General features: G+C 32.8%; 2 long non-coding RNA genes across 2 annotated transcripts; one reads left to right on the forward strand and one right to left on the reverse strand.

Moving 5' to 3' along the window:
• The first annotated feature begins 2,554 nt into the window (after nt 1-2,554).
• Nucleotides 2,555-19,855, forward strand: LOC143045005 (uncharacterized). Its single transcript, XR_012968839.1, has 2 exons — nt 2,555-2,662; nt 18,985-19,855. It is a non-coding gene; the product is annotated as an uncharacterized LOC143045005 (long non-coding RNA).
• On the reverse strand, nt 8,139-13,170 carry LOC143046805 (uncharacterized). The gene is made up of 2 exons (XR_012969288.1): nt 13,068-13,170; nt 8,139-8,902 (listed from the first exon to the last, which is right to left on the reverse strand). It is a non-coding gene; the product is annotated as an uncharacterized LOC143046805 (long non-coding RNA).
• Nucleotides 19,856-21,581: the final 1,726 nt, after the last annotated feature.

The following is a 21,581-nucleotide window of genomic DNA, read 5'->3' on the forward strand; positions in this document are numbered from 1 at the left end:
GACAAGTGCACATCATATAAAGGTAAGTGCGCATCATATAATGACAAGTGCACATCATATAAAGGTAAATGTACATCATATAATGAAAAAAGGTCATAACAAGACAGTTTTGGCGTTCCATACGAGAGATTGGTCGGTTAATCTATATTGAGTATGCGGCTATATCGGCGGTTGGTCTGTTAATCGGGTTGGATAAAGTCTGTTAATCAGGTGTTATCGAGAAAATCATTGCAAGTTCAGTATGTTTCATTTTATAACTTTTTAAATATATTTTTATCATAAAAAATATTTATGTCTGACAAAATAATTCAATGTACTGAATCAAGTGGTGTAATTATTTTTTTCTACCTTCGATAAACGATCTATAAAATGAAAAGGCGGTTTACTCATCAATAAATTTATACACATTTTACACACACAAAATGACACGATGGTTGAATCTACTTGCTTGCAATATTTTGAACATCGAAAAAAGACAGGCATTATGTTTGTTTACCGTATTAATATCATTGTGTGAAAAATCTACACGAAAATCTGTATTTTGGTGACAGTAATCATTTTTTTTATTTTAAACCTGGTCTGTTAATGGGTCGGATGTATAAAACCCGGTCTGTTAATTGATCTGTTAAGAGTTATGAATGGCAATACAAGTATAATTTTATTGTTATATGGGGTGTTATCGGATCAAATGGGTAGGCTCAAGACGAGTGGATAAAATATACAGAAACATCACATGAACAATGAAACATAAAATATACGGAAACAACACATGAACAATGAACAATTTAGACAATGAAAATTGAAAATTGATAAAAATGGTTTCAAAAAGTGTAATAGTAAAGTAATAATAATTTCATCCAAGAATGGTCGCATATATCATGTGGATTCTGTTTAATTGTCATGAATGACACCAATTTGTCATCTTCATTTGTAACCAGTATATAAATCAGAGATAAACGTCGTAATGTAACTAAACATTAGTAAGTAAAATATACTGAGATGCTAAAATATAAAGAATAGAGAAAGAATAATGAGTAAATAAATTAAATCTAGAGAAAAGTGACCGCATGCTAACAATTTAAAGAATACAGAAATAAACAACACCCCCTATCCGGACCATCATGGTAAACACGAGAATCTGGATGGAGACGCAGAATATAGAATAATAGATAAGGACAGTAGAGAGTGATGCATTGCTAAAAAGAGAGAGAAAAAATAATAATTGTTTAAGAATACAGACATGAAACACACCTGGGTGTTGAAACAGTAACGGATTGCGATGTACTCAAAATGGTGACAAATGCTAGAAGTTTACATGCGGACAACTGCAGTTCTCATCTGCACGTATGTAGAAAGGAACTAAACGGATTAAAATGAATTAAAACTTAAGATAACCAAATGTAGCTGCATTCGCTCCTTTCCATTTACTGCTTTAGAATGATTTGTAAACAACATATGATTAAGTAATAGAAGAAAAGAACCAATTTGATAATGCTGACGAATTAGGGTTTAATGTCCAGTGACAAATTTCATGTACATATGAGAACGACAACACGTTATATGTACCCTGTGTTGTATTAGAAAGACACTTTCAGTCGGATTTTAGAACGTGATACTTTGAACAGACACCAAAAAATAAGGCTGATTGAAAACGTTAATAATAAATTCATGCATATTCCAGCGGCCATATTCACGCTATATTGAAGTGACACACCCTAATGAAATGCAAAGAAATTCAAAATAAAAATGCTCTTACTGTCGTAGTGTCATTTTTTTTTACTCAAGACCATCTCATTCTTAACTTTTTCAATGGGATAATATAAAGGTAGCAAAACTATTGTCGTGGCTAAATAACTCTTAACTGACACAATTTTAATTATCCAACCCATTAACAGACTGTATTCCCATAATTTTCATTAAAACTTGGTATTATTCACGTTATATTACAATTATGAAATATTTACTAATGTCAATTTATTCTTTAGAACCAGAGTACTATTTTGTGTCCTTCAAATGATATCTAAAATTGTTTGTTTCGCCTTTTATTAAAAAAAAATGCTATATAACGCGTATAAGCATAAATACTACATACTTACGCGACGCCTTTTAGTTTTACTGAAAACTGCGCAGACTATGAAATGTTTTTACAGGTGAAAAAATGTTCTATGATAGATATCATTTTGTCAGACACTTTTCTTTTTTTTATTTGATTCTTACAATAAGCCAAACATCTGTTTATTTAACAGAGTTTAACATAAAATTGTGCATTTTACTCTTAACAGACGTATAACCAACCCGATTAACAGACCAACTGCCAATATAGCCGTATACTCAATATAGATTAACCGACCAATATCTCGGTTAGCCTGGTGTCGGCCGTGAGATTAAACTACATTCATTTAAAACCACATTTACGTTGCAATCATAGGTGCGAGACGACTTTTTTAAACATGTATGTTTATGTACTGAATGCACTTAATAATGTCCTTAGTGTTTTTATTATAAAAATTATGTACACATATTTAAACCATTCCGTCACACACCTGTGTACTTACAAACATATAAACATTCCAAAATTGAGTCATTTACCTTTAAAATTTTGTGAGTATACGTTATAGTGGATTAATTGTCTCCTACTTGTACATTGTAACTTAGTTTCAAAGTGAGTAATATGTATTTTCATTAATAATTTATACGGTTCATATTAGAGTGGTAATTAAGCTTTTGTCTAAAATAAAAATTAGTATGGCGAACCGGAAATGAATTGTAGGTAAGTGAACAGACACACCTATGCAATTGTGAAATAACTTTTAAAACATGTCTGGACCTAGATCTATAACATACAAATGCATTTTGTGTTTCGTATTAAAGTAAAAACGGTCCTTGAATGTGGAGACACCCCCTTGGAAAAAAAGATATCAAGATCGACTGATTTTCCACTCAAATCATCAGTTTTTAGTGTAAATTTAAAGTACGCAGGTAGGTTAAGGCACTTTTAAACGTAAATAGGGGCAAAATGTGATATTTCAAGAATAAAATTGTTTTAACAACAATTCATAAATCTTATCTTTACTACATGAATATATAAATTCAACAACTATCAGTAAACCGAAATTTTGGTCATGATCGCCTAAGTCACGTGACTTCCACAGGGGTAAAATGCCTTAATCAAATTGGCAAAAAACGGGTTACTACACTGAATAAAAATCAACAAAGTTTTTTTTAAACGAATCCTTGTGCTTTCCCGATGCTTAAAAGTGCTGCGCGATTTTCCAGAAGTGAACATATTAAATTAAAATAATATTTTTAGTTTACCCGGCAGCATATAACGTTAAATTTGTACATAGTTTCGTTCTTAATTTGATTACTGTTTCATATTCATTAATCGCGCAGCACTTTTCTATTAGGTAATAACTATAGCTTTCTATTTCAGTTAATTTTTTTGAGAAATATCGTCTCTGGTAACCCGCTTTTTGTGAATTTAGATTTCGTAACTATGGTTTCGATAAATATGTCTATGTCATTCAAGCGCACTGACGACCCGAACAATCATCAAAGAACCGCAACTCTGTTGTCACAGTTAACAATTCTGGAGTATTTACATTATTAAACCTCAACATAAATTGATTTTATTGACAATATCCGTTGAAATCATTTGAACTTTGTAATAACCGACGATAGTAAAACAAGTTGTGCGTGTTTGCCGCACTTCTTCAGGTTTCAACTGTATGTAGAAAATCGAAAAAAGACACTGACAAAATATGTGCAGTTCCACCTTCATACATAAATTGTAATACCAATTTCTATGCAAATGTGGGTGCTTAAACTTTGAAAAGTAGTCTTATAGTGTATATGTCGGTTGTCTGAGTTCTAGATATATATGTCAGGAGCGGATCCAGCCATTTAAAAAAAGGGGGGGGGGGGGTTCCAACCATATGCTCCCATTCAAATGCATTGATCGTCCAAACAAAGTGTGGGGGGGGGGGGGGGGGGGTTGCAACCCTGATTCCCTGATCCGTCAATGTATGTTATGAGTTGTCCTTGGTCCAGTTAGTCAACCATTTATTTTCCTCCAGCCCCAGGTGATTAATGACTATGTCAGACTGTTTATTTTGGGTATAGCTAGATCTTGCTATATAAATCACTGATCTTTTGCTAAATAAATCCTTGATCTCAACATATTTAAATCCTTTCTATTAAATGTGGATTTGTAAATTTATGCTAATAGTATGCATTAAACGTTGAATATTATATACATTTGTAAAAGAAAAAGCAGTTCTGACATATTCAGTTGCAAAATATGTTTGAAAATCAGTAATACAAATTCAATCAGAAGTCTTGAAAAGTATAGAGAACCAACTTAATTTTAAATGGAAGATAATTTCTATTCAGGGTGAGGCAACTTCAAAGTTTTCTATCATATGTAGCTACACAGACAAATTTTTTTTGGTGGGGGTTGCTCACTGTTGCTGTTGCTGTGTGAAAAATTATTTTCACTTTTTCCCTCCATTTTGTGTTTTTCCAATTCTTACTTTAATAAGGCAAGGATATTCATTTCCAAAATTGATGTCCCAGTCAGTACTCGCATACAATTACATTTCATCTATCATGTATTTTGTGTATATATCAAACATCACATTTCATTTTGTGACCAAAAAAAATATTCCGTGTTGGTGTTTTACAGTTTTAAAGGGACAGTGGCTTGCTTTAATTTGGTTCATGTCTGTAGACATATCTGTTTTTTTTATACATTAGGCTGTCAAGTTTCTCAATTGATTTTTTTTTTATGGCCAAGCCATATTTAGTCCACTATTCAGTATGAATTTTCTCATTGTCAAAGGAGGTATTTGCCTATAGTGTAATTACTTAATTATAAAGCTATTTCATTAGAACTTGCAATTGGTGGATAGTTGTCTCAATGGCAATCATACTACATCTCCTTATTTGATATAAAAACAGACAAATTGCATTAAAGTCTTTGTGTGACCATGTATTGCTTACATGTTTCTTGTTGACCCGCGCCCCTCTTTAAAAAATCTGGATAAACTTAGAAATTATATAACCAACACTAACCAAATTAAATTTCACATAAATATATATGTTGATTTTCAACTTTATATTTTTGAAAAATGATTTATTATTTAAAATAAAATCATTTTATAAAACATGTAAAATCAGGATACCCAGCAATTTTTTTAAAAACTGTAAATACTGAAAGTTTTGCATGCATCTATTAGCCTCTCAGATAAAGCTAAAAAAGCATATTTTGCATTGAAGTCAAAACTACCATATAGTGAAAATTTGTCTGTTAAGACTTGGCTCCAGCTTTTTAATTCAATGATAACTCCTATTTTAACTTATGGATCAGAAGTATGGATATCAGAATTCAAACCAAATTTTGAAGCATTAGACAAAAGTAAATTAGAAAAAACACAAAACTCCATATTTAAAAACATACTTGGGGTTCATGGAAAGTCTTCCAATCTAGCAGTGTGGTGTGAATTGGGCACTTTACCCATTAGCATTAAATGTTATCAACTTATGTATAAATATTATGAGCGTCTCAGTGATATTGGTGAACGGTCTGGTGGTCCGCATGAAATTCTCAAGGCTGCTTTTGAAGTGGACAAAACTCTCACAAATAGAGAAAATTCATGGTCTTATAAACTATCTGAATTAATGAAATATATTGGAATACCCTTTAACAAGCATTGTAATAGTAATTTCAAACAGAAACTAGAAGATTTCTACAAAAATAAAATTATATTTGAACTTTCTAAGATAAAAGATGGAAACTGTGGTAAACTTTTATTTTTTAGTAATATTTATACTAAATTTAAACAACAAGAATATTTAAATTTTAATATTCCTAAATACCTTAGAAAAAAACTCACTAAATTAAGAATTAGTGCACACTCATTAGCAATAGAAACTGGGAGGTATGCAAGACCAAAAATACCATCTAATGAGAGATTTTGTAAATTTTGCACAGGAAAAATTGAAAATGAGATTCATTTCTTGATTGAATGTCCGCAATATAACAAAATTAGATCTAAATATAAAATTAATGATATTAATTCAAATAATTTGAATGAAAATTTTACCAAAATGTTAAATCCTATGTCTGAAAAGGAATTAAAATCTATTTGTATGTATATTGAAGAAGCTCTTGATTTGAGAGACCACCATACCGTTTCACCAGATAATAATCTTTTACATTAGTTTGTGCATATGCATATATATATATATATATATATATATATAAATCTTATATTGTGTGTTTTAAGTAAATATATGAAAATCTAGAATAATACTGAAATATAAGTTTATGGTATCAATATCAGTTTATTATGTATTTGTATACATAGAATTGGCTCATGACTTGTTACATGAATCTTTATTTCATTTATGTGTTGTTTTAATATTATAATTGTCTGTATTTGGATCACGCCTCTATTGTGCTCTTTCCAATAAAATATTGAATTGAATTGAATTATACTATTTCCAGTATATGATTATTTATTATTGTATTTATTCAAGAATGTATGCCTTAGCTGTTATCTGCTTTTTGGTTGGGTTGTCTCATTGACATGCACATTCCCCAAATTCCATTCTCAATTTTACTAAAAAATGTTTATTTATTCAGACTTGTAATTATTCCTCATAAATGTGCATGTTTTAGTTACAAACGTTTTTTATTGCTATATTTACCTAGTCACATTATTCGCATTCAATTATTTCTGAATTTTCAGTACTGTACATGTATAGTTTGAGTGGTTTATAATAGGCAAAATGTGTTATGGAACTTTACGGAAGAAAAATATATAAGCGAAGACATTGATAGAAGTCTCATCTGTGTCTTATTTTGATAATGGAAATGGCAATATTTTATGATTACATGTACGATGTATCTGTATATTTAACATGACTGAAAGTATGTTTTCTGTCCAAATACAGTCTAATGGAACATACTTCAAGTTCAACTTTTACTGGGATTCATGTTTAGTACCAAATTGTTGCTTTTATATATGTTTAACTTCTTTAAATATTTCTTTGTCCTTGTGCATGTTTTGTGTGTTTTACACCAATCAAGTTTGATTGAGCTATTGATATACTTTTTCTTTTTTCTGCATTGTCTACAGCCATGACCGAGTTTGAACTTCGTCAATTGCTGGTATTCATTGATATCTAAAAATGTACATGTCATTCATGTTGACCGACACTCTTTACCTTATAGTAGATTCTTTTAAATACAATGTATATTGCAAGAATATAAAAATCCTAAATTTAGCTGGTGAATGTACATGAAACTTTCCGTAACATAAGAATTAAAAGTACATGGTACCACCTTCTATTGAACAACCTGCATCTCAAACTTTGAACCTGTATTCACCACTGCATGTTTCATGTGTTTCATTTGTCATTATTTACATAATTTTCTAAGGATTTCTCAAGGTTGAATTTTTTTTCTGGTTTCTTTTTATTGAATTTTGTACTGCAATTGTTAAAGGCAGTACAATTTTCAAGACGAGCATTTCAGCTAAATGACTATGTTGTATGAAATTTGCTCATACATGTAGTTGTAGGCCTAACACTGACCTTTAGTTTTTTACTTTTACATCATTTAGTTGCTTGCCCTTATTTGGGAGAGTTGTCTCATTAGCAATGAAACCACATTTTCTTAATTTTGTATGTACCCATACATGTACATATTAAATGCCCTTTCTTAATCTGATATGTTAATGTCACAGAAAAACTCTCAAAAACATGTTTACAATCACATGACTATTGTCTCATTGGCAATCATACCACATCTTCTTTTTTATATTTACTAAGTCACATTTTATGTGCCAGTCTCTCAACATGCTTAAGCTAAAGCTTATGTTGTTCTTTTTTGGTTGCTGTCTGTCATTATTTGTTAATTTGTTTATTAAAGGTAGCATAACTCATGTACAAATGTAATTGTATGTATAAATGCAAATGATAAAGAGTTTTACTCATTGTTGAAAGCTGTACAGTAACCTATAAATAGTTGTGATGAACATGATGAAACATCCAAGAACTTTCATAAAAATCTGAAATCAAACTGGCCTTATTACTCATGAAATTGTAATGCAAATACAGTGCATAAACAATGATAAATAGAAATATTTAATCAAATTAATGTTTTGATACACAGGCTTGACAAAAAATTAATGGATGATGTTACTGTTCAAATGTTGATACTGCAGCTGTTCTTATGAACATAATGTAAATTTACAGATATTTATAACATTTAGCCCTTTTATGTTGGTCTTCTGTTCGTAATAAATTGCACATGTAATTTTTCCACTATACAGGTACAAAATTGTACAACGTACATGTATATGAGCACAAATTCTTTTTAATCAAATTGTACTTGTTTAGATTAATCTCTGTGTGACATGTCTGTGTTCATGTTGAAAACTAGAACTGTTCACCTTTGGTCATCCCTAACTGCTGTGGAACGATCTCTACGAGGCTGCTACAAGATGTTGAATTACTTTATAGATTACATGAGGTTTTTTCTTTACCCGTGTTTCACTTTCTGCATTCTATTTAAATGGAGGGTTTTCTTTCTGTCCAGAAAAAACAGGCAAGAAAAAGTGGGTGTCAAAAACTGGATCCTGCTTTCACCTTTAAGCTGAGTCTTACTATATTGTTTTTAATCATTTTTAACATGCTGTTTGACATCACCATGATCACACTGTGGAACGTCTGGTTGGAAAGTTATCTTTATTCCATTTCAAAAAGTTATGTTGCCCTGAACATGCTGAACACATGTTGTCCATGTTTTCGGTTCGTACATCCTGCAGTCACGTATTGCGATGTACATGTAAGGCTTATCTTTTGCACTTTTGTTCTCATCATTGTCATCTTGAACCTGTAATAAAAAAAAGTAACAATTGACAATCGTGTACACAAAAAAAAAACATCTAGTAAGCAGTATAACAGTATTACTGATACAAATATTTTTCATATACATGATATATATAAACATGAAGGACTAATTATATTGTAATCCAAACTTACATGTACATGCAAAAATTCTGTGAAAAGAGATGTGTTAAAACTTAACAATATCCACCTAACATTTTCAGGGTTGGCAAAAACCTGGGTTTTATGAGTATTGCCCAGCCCAGTGGGAAATACTGGGAAAACCCGGGTTTTACTGGGTTTTACTGGGTAATAGTGGGCAATACTGGGTAATATAAGATACTGGACTGAATTTAAAGAGGATTCAGTAATCAAACACAAATACAATACATTTAAGATATATATATATATAAACTTATTTTTAGTTATAAATAAGTTTACTTGTTTGAGTCTTATAATACATGCATGTACAAATGTATACATTTGAGAGCGAATTATTTTAACAACTCTGAGAATTTTTTTTTTCAACTAAATATAGCAAGTATAAAGTATTTAAAAATTACATGTAAGAAAAATTATTTTGAAATAATTTATATGTACAAATGTACAATACTCATTAATAAGTAATTATTCAGATTAGAACATAGATATGTTTATATAACAATAATCAGCCTTTTCATTTCTATAAGAGTTAATGACAAGACCCTCTGGGGTGTTTGTTTAGCAATCATAATTGCATATATAGCAATTTAATTTACAATCTTCATAAACACTGCAATAAAATGTTTAGATTATTGAAACAAAACTTCAAAATTAACAAGGAATTGGGCAAATCTTGCATTTTGCCTTCATAGAATTTAAGTGGAGAAGAGAATGAACTTGTATTTTTAATCTGCTAGAAATGACTCTCTATGGTTATCTGTATAAAATGTATATATTTAGCTATAATACTATGAAACTACAACAAGTCTTTACTATTTTGTGTTGAAATAAGCTTAAAAATTAACATTGCCCAGTATTTCCCAGTATTACCCGTTTCTGGGAGTATTGCCCAGCCCGGGAAAACCCGGGTTTTCCCGCCCAGTAAAACCCGGCCGGGTAATACTTTGCCAACCCTGAACATTTTTGTAAAATAGTCACTAACTATCAAAATAACAACTTTTTGCAAAATTAAAATATCTCCGCTACATTATGTATGTATGAAAATATTTGTGCCTGTCTCGTTTGATCATGTTGAATTGTTTTACATTGTTTAACATTGTAATTTCGGTGTCTTTTATAGCTGACTATGCGGTATGGTCTTTGCTCATTGTTGAAGTCCCGTACCGTGACCTATAGTTGTTAATTTGTGTCATTTTGTTCTCTTGTGGATAGTTGTCTCATTTGCATTTATACCATATCTTCTTTTTTATATTAGTTAATTCAATTTAATTCAAACCGAAACGAATTTAAATTATATGCTTGTTTCCAGCCTCCAATTTGAAACAAAAAGGTTCAGGTAGTAATTCGCCTTTTCAATAATCTATATATAGGACTGGGTAAATGGTAATCTCATTGTTCGTACACCAAAATGAAAATAACGCCACATCATTAAATGTAATTCAAATATTCGGTGGGGGGGGGGGGGGGCACCATGAACCATGATTTTTTTTGTTTTGATATATATATAGTTGCGAGTGTGTACTAGGTATGTTTTTTTGGAAGGGGGGGGGGGGGGGGGGGGGGGGGGGTTCAGATCATCGTTTCTGTATTTCGATATGTTTTTTACTTTTTCACTTAACTTCCAATTGATCTTTAATGAATTCGACCTAGACATGCATCAAATATTTGCAGAACCTTCTTTTAGAAAAGTTGTTTCAAATATGATGTTGTTTTCCTCGTTTTAAGTAAAAAATTCTAAGCTTTTCCAAGGATTTGTATAGTAGCACTATACACATCCTTGGTTTATTCTATTTTTCTCTTCTATAACAGTAAAATAACCCCTTACTTGAAGAAGGGTTCTTCCAAACCTGATTATAACAAATTCAAGTCATTTATCGGCCTTTTACACCGGCTAGGGCTATGACCCAGACTAAACAGCAAGCTATAAGGGCATAAGGGACCCCAACATAACTAGAGTACACAATTCAAACAGGAAAACCAACAATCTAATATATATACAAACTGAGAAATAACAGGCTATGAACCACATCAACAAACTACTGAACGACAGGCCCCCAAATCAATCCTGACAGGTACATAAACATGCAGCGAGTATGGGTTGTTTTGTTCTGCCGGCATACAACATATTTGCAATATATTTGCAATTGAAGCCAACTGTTCTTTAGAAGTTCTGACAACGAACATATTTTGTAAGTAAGGGGAAGGAAACCAATGTACAGGCATTTTTTCCTGTTATATATTTATATCGGAGTACTCCCACTTGGGATACAATGTACATGTATATAGGTTTAATTATTAATAAAAAAAATTACACAAGATATTTATACAGTGTGGTCGGGGGGGCTTATAGGTTTTAAACAATAAATACAGGTAAGACAGTGATTTGAAAACAAGTGTTAATATCTTTTTTATAATATTTACAAAAAATGATACGGGAAATGGACATGACTACATTTCCAGATGCGGGAAGGGGGAATATATAAAAAAAAATCCTGTTTTGAAAAAAATGTGCGGGCGGGTTGGTCAAACAAGGAATTAAATTGGTGTGGCCTTTATACATGTTACTTATTTCATAAAGACTGTAACATGTGTAACTAGTATAGCAACAGAATAAACCTTATTCTGGTAGTACAAAAAGAACTTCTGTAGCTGTCTCATGATATATGATTATGTACACACAAAATGTACAATGTACACCCTACAGGCCCATAACCAGGAATTTCCAAAGGGGGGTGGGTTCGTTGGACTCACAAACTCAACCACAGTCACAATTCGAACAGAACATTGACTTTAACAGTGCTTTTTTGTTTTTTCTTCTCCTTTTATTCATATACCGGTATATACATATTAAAGAACTTAAACATGAAGCATACAGAATAAAATAAGGGTATATATTGTATATATATAAGATTTACACTTGGGTACAGGACAAATAGCCCAGGTTTTTAAAAACTTCTTTTAGGTCTGTCAGAATTTCTATTCAGTAAAGTTCTACATTTGCTTGTACACTACAGACGAATAAGAATACGTACTATCAGACTATGCAAAATTTTCTTTAGAAAATAAGAATCTGGCCTGCGGCAGCCTAAGAATAAAACATCAATCAGCATACAGTTACTCTTAAGTCTTTCAAGTCTTTATGTGAATAGAAATCTAGAATTTTTGTTGTTTTAAAACGTAAAAAAACTGACCTTGCATTCATGATGCAGCTTTGAAATTGAGGAAAATGTAGTTTGTACATGTACATACATGACATAGCCATGATAGCTAACTTTAGAACATCTGGCAGTGTCTTGCCTACACACTGTCTGCAAAGTTATAAACTCTGTGATAATAAAGGTGCTCACTACAGTTCCTATTGATAATATTGAGGTGGGGTCTTTGTTGAAAATTTAGCCTAGTGTCTTCTTCTACAGATTCAAAATTTTTAGACCAGCAACTTATTATTATGATTGCCAATCTCATGTTCTTATATCACTCGCTCTCAAAAAAAATTATATCCATGATTCATGAATTCAAACAGATTGACTGTCAGCTGGCCAACCATGGAATGATGCATAGACTAGACCTTAATTTTTTTTTACATCAACAAGTGAAACTATAGCATAACAAACTTCCTGGACAGCTCATGGGTATTCTAAAACTTCACCTAAATTGCACATAAACACTGTGGACCATGAAAAGACTTGCAATTAAGACAGTTCAGGCATAGTATACTCAGAGGCGGATTTAGGGGGGGCCAGGGCTCCCCCTTTTTGGGAAAAAATTTGGTTGCTTATATAGGGAATCATTGAAGCGTGACTGGAGCGGGCCCCCTCTTAGGTCAGTCAGTGGGCCCCCACTTATGAAAATTTCTGGATCCGCCACTGATACTATTCAATTCCTTGGTTCAGGGATAATTTCTAAAAGCAGATGAAAAAAGGGGGAGAATTTCAACTTCAAGGGTAGATTTTTGTCAAAATGAAGATAGTCGGGTACAGAAAACAGCAAAAAGACGACAGAATACTTACTCATAGTCAAGTTATGGTGTACAATTCGGCTTGTAAGCTGAAATCCGTGGGTACATAGGCCATTATTCGTCTCTTGCAACAAAAACATTCCGTCCGTTCAAAACATGTGGGTTTCAAGCTTCCTGTTGAATCGGTTTTCCAAATAAGGAAAACAAGCCACGCCTCCGTTGCGAGATCGACAAGTAGGATTTTCATAAACTACAACAAGGCCGTAGCTAGGGTCTGTTAAATAGTGAGGCAAGATCCTTTCGCGGAGAGGAGCAAGGCGAAAAAAATTTGGCAGGGGGTCTGGGGGCCGCACAAGGTCCCCAGAAGCTCTGGGGTAAATGGTGCAAAATCCTGCTATCTGGGCGTTTCCTGGGCCTATATTAGGGATATCGATCATATGGGTTTCATGTGCCATAAAAGTGATAAAACATTTTTTTTTTCTTGGGGGGGGGGGGGGGGGGGTTACTTATGTGTAAAATGAATAAATTGGAACCTCTTTATCTGGTAAATTATAAATGTGGTACTGTTTTCAAATGCACGGTTATGTGCATTTTTATGTCATATGTAGATATTATCGGCGATTATGGCAAATAAAAACCAGATGCTCCGCAGGGCGCAGCTTTATACGACCGCAGAGGTTGAAACCTGAACGGTTGGGCAATTAAATAGTTGACACAGCATAGGTTTCTGACACAGAATGAATGTGGTCTAATGAACTTAAAATATTTTTTTTGCCTTTGAGCAATTCACTATGCTGTTGAAAAAATGTTTGAAGAAATTTTCTTTTTATTTATGAAATCTGAAATAAGAAAAATTTACCCCCCCTTTTTTTTCTTCACATACCCCCTTTCCCTTTTTCTAAAACTGATCTCAATTCAAATTTCTAATGGAGTTTGCAACAATAACTACTCATTTAAACACATCATAAAATATTAAAATGTAAAATAAAGTGCTTGTTATCACTGAATGGTAAAGATTGTTTTAATTTATCAGTTGGTAGTAAAAGTGAATATACATTGTATATTGTATAAAACAATGATTTAAGTTGATTCAACTACTCTTCTGGACAAAGAAAGATAACTCCAATTGAAAATTTCTTGCTATTGCACAATATTGTGCAATTAGATATTTCATGATATTGCCCAATACTGTGCAATTGAAAATATTTGCTATTGCACAATACTGTGCAATTGAAGATTTCTTGCTATTGCGCAATAGTGGCAATTGAAAATTTCTTGCTATTGCACAATACTGTGCAATTGAAGATTTCTTGCTATTGCCGAATACTGTGCAATTGAAAATTTCGTGCTATTGCACAATACTTTATATAATAATTTTGGATCCTGATTTGAACCAACTTGAAAACTGGGCCTATAATCAAAAATCTAAGTACATGTTTAGATTCAGCATATCAAAAAAGCCCAAGAATTCAATTTTTGTTAAAATCAAACTTAGTTTAATATTGGACCCTTTGGACTTTAATGTAGACCAATTTGAAAACGGGACCAAAAATTAAGAATCTACATACACAGTTAGATTTGGCATATCAAAGAACCCCAATTATTCAATTTTTGATGAAATCAAACAAAGTTTAATTTTGGACCCCGATTTGGACCAACTTGAAAACTCAATAATCAAAAATCTAAGTACATTTTTAGATTCAGCATATCAAAGAACCCCAAGGATTCAATTTTTGTTGAAATCAAAGCTTAATTTTGGACCCTTTGGACCTTAATGTAGACCAATTTGAAAACGGGACCAAAAATTAAGAATCTACATACAGTTAGATTCGGCATATCAAAGAACCCCAATTATTCAGTTTTTGATGAAATTAAACAAAGTTCAATTTTGGACCCTTTGGACCCCTTATTCCTAAACTGTTGGGACCAAAACTCCCAAAATCAAAGCCAACCTTCTTTTTATGGTCATAAACCTTGTGTTTAAATTTCATAGATTTCTATTTACTTATACTAAAGTTATGGTGCGAAAACCAAGAATAATGCTTATTTGGGCCCCTTTTTGGCCCCTAATTCCTAAACTGTTGGGACCTCAACTCCCAAAATCAATCTCAACCTTCCTTTTGTGGTCATAAACCTTGTGTTTAAATTTCATTGATTTCTATTTACTTATACTAAAGTTATTGTGCGAAAACCAAGAATAATGCTTATTTGGGCCCTTTTTTGGCCCCTAATTCCTAAACTGTTGGAACCAAAACTCCCAAAATCAATCCAAACCTTTTCTTTTGTGGTCATAAACCTTGTGTCGAAATTTCATAGATTTCTATTTACTTAAACTAAAGTTATAGTGCGAAAACCAAGAAAATGCTTATTTGGGCCCTTTTTGGCCCCTAATTCCTAAAATGTTGGGACCAAAACTCCCAAAATCAATCCCAACCTTCCTTTTGTGGTCATAAACCTTGTGTTTAAATTTCATAGATTTCTATTCACTTTTACTAAAGTTAGAGTGCGAAAACTAAAAGTATTCGGACGACGACGACGACGACGACGCCAACGTCATACCAATATACGACCAAAAAATTTTCAATTTTTGCGGTCGTATAAAAACTGTCAGAGAAAAAAGATAAATAAAATAAAGACAAGACTTGTGGTCATTAAACTGTTTCTTCCAAAAATCAAAATTTCACACATTTATAAGGGCTATATTTCATTTAAGTGAAATCTTCTAGTCAAATGTCAGCTTTCCAATCCGTCTGTGTCCAGTTCTATTGAATCTTAGTAGAATATCCTCCCGTGAAAAATCCTTGTCCTTGTGAGTATGAAGCATTGCCAGACCACAAAGGCGTTCCTCACTCATTGTGGACCTTTCCCACGTCTTCAGTCTACTGAGTCCTAGAAAGGATCTTTCACAACAAACCTCATCGGGTGACAGGCATTGTCAACAGTAGCACAAATATCCGTCTGATATTTGGACAAAAGTCTTGATGTGTCTGTTTCAAAGAAGATTTGAGTGTTCCTGGTAATTTGGCTTTCGGGATGTCAGAAAATTTAACCTTCCACTTTGTTTACTTCTTGTTCCCATGTATTTACATCTGGCAGATCCGGGGAATAAACTTGAAACGTCTTGTATGGTATCATTAAGATTTGCCAATTTTGATGGAACCAAGTTTTGGTCTAACATCATCTGACGTTGGTCATGTGGAAAACGTCTCTCCATCTCGGTACAAACATGGTCTAAGGACGCAAAGTAGATAGTTGTCCATCCACGTCTTTTAGGATTAGTTTTGGTCATCACTCATTATTTGGATATATAAATGAATTTTTTTAAACATCAATACCATACTTGGTCATTTTTTTAGTGAGGCATTTGCCTCACTTGCCTCAATGGATGCTACGGCCTTGTACAAGTTATGGCTTGTAAAATAATGTGACATTTTATTTTTATTTTCAAGAAATTATCATTATTGATCTAATTCTGCATAGTTCATCAATAAAAAGATCAAAATACAAGAGCGATTGACGACCAGAGAAATGAAGCGGACAGCGTCGTTACTATGGAGACGCAACGTTACTCATTAATATTCATGAGCATCACAAGAGTTATTTGCCCCTGAAAAAAATGCCTTAACATACCCGCGTAAGTTAATTAGTAAGAACTTTCGAATAAGCATGTTTTATTTAGATAATGATTATTAAAATATATAGTGTATTGATTGGCATGGCCAAATGAGAGACAATAGACCTTGTATATATCTGAACAACAAATGTTTGTTCCCTACGGAACTTGGAACTTTCCGTTTTGATTTTTTCTTGATATTTCTGCTGGTTTGAATTTTTCTGTAACAAATATTACTATACTCTGCCTGCTTATTTATTTTGTCTTTCGATTTTTTGATTTTAGTGTTCAAATGCCTCTTGTTGTTTATAAAAATTGTTAACATAAATTCGGAGTTATTAATGGGTGTGTTTACTCCTTTTCTCACAGTTTTACTTTATACGTGCTGGCCGTCTATTCGTATGTGGAAAATGAGAACAGATGGACATCACGTATACATGATTGTATTTGTAAATGTACACCGTATGAAAACACATCAGTTACATGTACTATATATATATAGTAAGTTAAAAAAAAGTTAAAGGTTAGGTTAAATATAATAGTACAAATAATTTAGACACGGGGTAGGGAGTCCATGACCCTAACGCGTGTTCTTTAACTTAGTACGGACAAACAAGTCGACCGAATAAAGTCCTTTAATTTGACACTAGCAATGAAAAAATGGCAGATAAACCAAAGATTTAGACAATATATCAAATTCAAATTATTCCAGAAGTAGCTTGAGTTGATTTTTGTCCAGTGGACAAGCTGTTAACAATATATTCCCGTGAAATAAGTTACAATTAGTTTTAAAAATAACTAGTTGGTATAGATATTCGTATGGTCCAGCCCTTTAATATTCAAACGAATATATACATTATAATATCTAGACGAGGAAACTGGTGATCCATTCGATGGATCTGTCGTAGACTTGTTTAGTCGTATTTAAAAATTAATTTTCTGTGACTGCATCTTACATGTACGATCTTTTACGACACATAATTATATAATCTGCAATTAATTTCATCTTCATGTCTAATGAATCATGTACTGTGTTACAATTCTAGATTCTTCTGACGAGGAATGACACCACCAGACTATCCAACGCTTAGTTCAGTCTAGGTAGTCGAGTGGTCTAGATCACTTGACACTGTACTAGTGTAGGCGGTGTTGTCACGATATCCCAATAATATGAGTTCGAACTCCGGCGAGGGAAGAACAAACATTTGATTCTTGCCTAATATATCCTGGTATGTGTTGCTACTCCAGATATACTGACGAGGAAACGTTACGATAAGCCACCAAAGGTGAATTGTTATTTCCGTCTAGGTGGCTGAGTGGTCTATAGAGCACTGGAGACTGTGAGTTTGAATACCGACAAAGGAAGAACAAACATTTGCTCTTTCAAATTTGCAGATTTAACATTGCTGTACTGATACTTAGCATTTTCAGAGTAGTTTTGAATATTATTTGTTTTCAGCCGTGTGTCAAAACCTTCACTGGTGATCAATGGATTGAATTGTCACTTGTTTATACGTACTTTTCAAATTATTATCCCAGACCCGTGACTGCAATCAGTCTAGTTAACAGAATAATCTAGAGCGATGACTATAGTGTAGGTGGTGTTGTCATGATATCCAAATAACACATATCAGTTCGAATCCCGGCAAGAGAAGAACTTTGCTGATTTAACATTCATGTACTGATATTTAGAGTAATTATCCAGATAACTTAAAATTATGTTTGTTGGCACAACATTGGCTTTTTGTTGGCATCTTTTTGGTCAAATGAAGGCAGCCATTGTTTTTGGCTCAACAACTTTTATCCCACATATTACATGTAATGCCAACCATATGCTATCCATAAAGCCATGGATAATATGTTGGGCTTTCATTGGGCCAACACGTTAATTCAGTATATACAGATGAAACATCATTAATTAATGAGATCACATTTCATTTTTTTTATCATTTTTTTTTTGGCGTTGTGCTTTTGCTGCTACAAGTATTGTACCCTTAGGTCTATCTCTCAATGAATACTTTTCCTCGGTATGCTGAAAGCACAGATAAATGTTAATTGAATAATTTATATTTCCTTGCATAACGTTCAGTTGCAAATATTTCTTGCATATGCAGGACAATGGTAATGTTGTATATGGTTGTTTTGTATAGTACAATATAATATGTGTTTTTCTACCAAGATAGTTTTATTGCTATATTTCTATCGCACAAATGTAAAACAGTTCAAACTAGGAACCTAACGGTTTGGTACCACTTAATTGTCGAGACGACACATTTCATTGAATCTACAGATACACCGAAGACAAACAATTTTGAAGTCAAATTGTTCATGATGTGTTTTATTTTTTTCTTTGCAGAGGTTCAAACGAAAAGCAGATGATACACTGTTTACCTTTGTCAGAAACGAAATTCCTATAATTGTAGTTGTTTAAACAATGGTATCATTAAAGAAAACTTCTAAAGATATACAACTGAGGAGCAATTTCACTATTGAGCGTAATACGTCAGTTTTCATTCTGTGCTCGGACAGGGAAAGCGACTTATTATGGACTAAAGAGTGTGCTAAATACTTAAAAGAGGCTGGAATAAAGAACCTTAATACATCTTTTGAGCTGCAAATAGGATGTCGTGTATATGATGAATTAGAAATACACTTAAAAACTGTCAATAAGCTGGCTATTGTTCTTTCACAGCAATCACTGAATGTTTCAAAGTTTAAGAGGATGATGCAGTGCGCGATTTTATTTGTCCAAGAGGAAAATGAATCCTGTCGAATTATACCGATTCTACTGACAGAAAAAACAGTGTTGCCGTTAATATTACGAGAAACTGTACCATTTTACGCTTGGCGTGATGCAATTACAAAATTACAACAGGCAATAATTGTAACAAACGAAAACCACCTCTTAAAAACATACGTTAATAACATATGCCAAATTTCTTGCACAGGGCAATATTTGCACAGTTTAAATATTAAATGCATTCGTCCACAAAATATCTGTACTCTAGCAAAACAATTTGCGATCGATGTTTTAGAATGGTGGGTATAAAGGTGATTTCAGATGTGAGATCTATGTACATGTAACAGCATATTTCCGTCCGACAATATTTAGATTTTACGTGGATTTACAAATTTTCATTATGTAAACTTTTACACCTGTCATAAGTCAGGAATCTGATGTACAGTAGTTGTCGTTTGTTGATGTAATTTATACATGTTTCTATATTCTTGTTTTTTTTTATATAGATTAGACCGTTGGTTTTCCCATTTGAATGGTTTTACACTTGTAATTTTGGGGCCCTTTGTATAGCTTGTTGTTCGGTGTCAGCCAAGGTTCCGTGTTGAAGGCTGTACCTTGACATATAATTGTTTACTTTGATAAATTGTTATTATGATGGAGAGTTGTCTCATTGGCACTCATACCACATCTTCCTTTATCTATTAAGAAGATAGACATTTATTTGATCAATTAGTTGATATTTATTTGAAATGCTTAAAAACAGTAACCCTTGACTTTGAATTGAGATATAATATTGGTATTACTAAAAACGCCATTATGTGAAAATTCTAGTAAGACCCTAGCTATAATTGGTCCACTGTTAAAATGCTTTAGTTTAATAACCCATTCAAATATCCACTATTCCAAAATGGAAGCGCTTGAAGCAAGAGAAAACTCGTTAAACACATTTCCAGTAAAAAGTAGTACATTTCGCTCCAAAATTGCAGATGCTGGTTTCTTTTATTTCGTTTTCATAGATTACGTGCAGTGTTACTGTTGTGGTGGATGTTTGAGAACCTTGAGCATAGACGACGACCCGTTAGAAAGACACATAGAAAGGTTTCCATATTGTTCATTCCATGTTGATATTAGAAAAAGTAGCAATGAAGAATCAAGCCATGGACCGATGCCTCCTTTTATTGATGAAGCATAACATTCAGAAACTGTAGAGGAAATGGTCGAGGATAAACTGATCCAAAAATATGACAGTAATTATTATAGGGAAAATTTCAGTGAAGTTACCAACCGACGTTTAACGTTCGAAAAGTTTAAAACTAATACCGATGTTGAAATTGATGAATCGGTGTTCCAGCAAAACGCGGAAGCTGGGTTCTTTTATTATGGTGTAAAGGAAGATGTTGTTTGTTTTTCCTGTACATTAGGATTGGCACAGATAAGTAAAGATATAAATCCATGGGCTCCCCATTTACAATATGCTCCAACTTGTATATATGTAACATCAAATATTGATCAATTTAAAAGTACCGTGACAGAAACGCAGGCCAGTGATGCAACAGATCCTTGCATTGAATTTGAACTCAACATGTATTAGTGGCTGAAATAGCATGCCAAATTATTTTCCTAATCATTCTTTGAAATTAAACTAAAACAATCTGTTTGGTCGCTTTTTATTGAACCTTTCTTAAAATCAGTCTGAAAATGTTTCGGGCACAGTTCACGAATATAGAACGGTTTCTGACAGACGCAGTACTACTATCCTTGACAATTTTAGTCACAGTGACTTCTATTTACAACCGATTCTGACAGTTCTACCAAAGAACATTTTTGGCTGTTACTGGTCTACACTAGAACTGATTATGCCAGTTTTACTCCGAACTAGTTTTTACCGTTCTTACCTAGATATGATTCTGAAATGTCTACCAAGAATAGAACCCGACAGTTCTATCTCCAGAACAGTATAGGCCAGTTTAATCTAATAAGATATTTACCTTAATTTCCCTAAATTATATTTATAACTGTGTTTTATTATTGCATTACTGCATTAGTTATTTTAACTTTATTTTTAGTGTTTTTATTGTCTCGCCTTGTTAAAAAGTGTGACTTGCCGATTCCGTCTATATATATAATAAGAATTGCAACAACTTACAAAATTGCTAACAAAATGTGACTAAAATCATTGCCTGATTAAAGATATATATCATACATGAAAAACG

This window comes from Mytilus galloprovincialis, chromosome 9, assembly GCF_965363235.1.
Source record: "Mytilus galloprovincialis chromosome 9, xbMytGall1.hap1.1, whole genome shotgun sequence".
NCBI lineage: Eukaryota > Metazoa > Mollusca > Bivalvia > Mytilida > Mytilidae > Mytilus > Mytilus galloprovincialis.